This window comes from Lupinus angustifolius, chromosome LG03 (assembly GCF_001865875.1).
Source record: "Lupinus angustifolius cultivar Tanjil chromosome LG03, LupAngTanjil_v1.0, whole genome shotgun sequence".
NCBI lineage: Eukaryota > Viridiplantae > Streptophyta > Magnoliopsida > Fabales > Fabaceae > Lupinus > Lupinus angustifolius.
In genome coordinates, this window is record NC_032011.1 from 15,134,178 (window position 1) to 15,134,482 (window position 305).

Sequence of the window (305 nt, forward strand, 5' to 3'; positions counted from 1 at the left end):
TGGACAGCAAACTTTGTGCCAAGCAACTGTTACCAACTTCTTGACCCTAGTATCCCCAGACCATATGAAATTCCTTATGCCACAGTCCAGCTTTTTCAGCAAATTCACAGGCCAAGTATATATATGAAAGCTGTACACAAGCATACTCTGGATTATGGTCTTGACAAGTTCCACTCTGCCCATAATTGAGAGACAACAACCTTTCCACTTGACCAATTTGTTGATAATTCTGTCAGCTATGGGCTGCAAATGTATAGCTTTTGGTTTGCCTTGGAACACAGGCACCCCAAGATAGTTGAATGGCA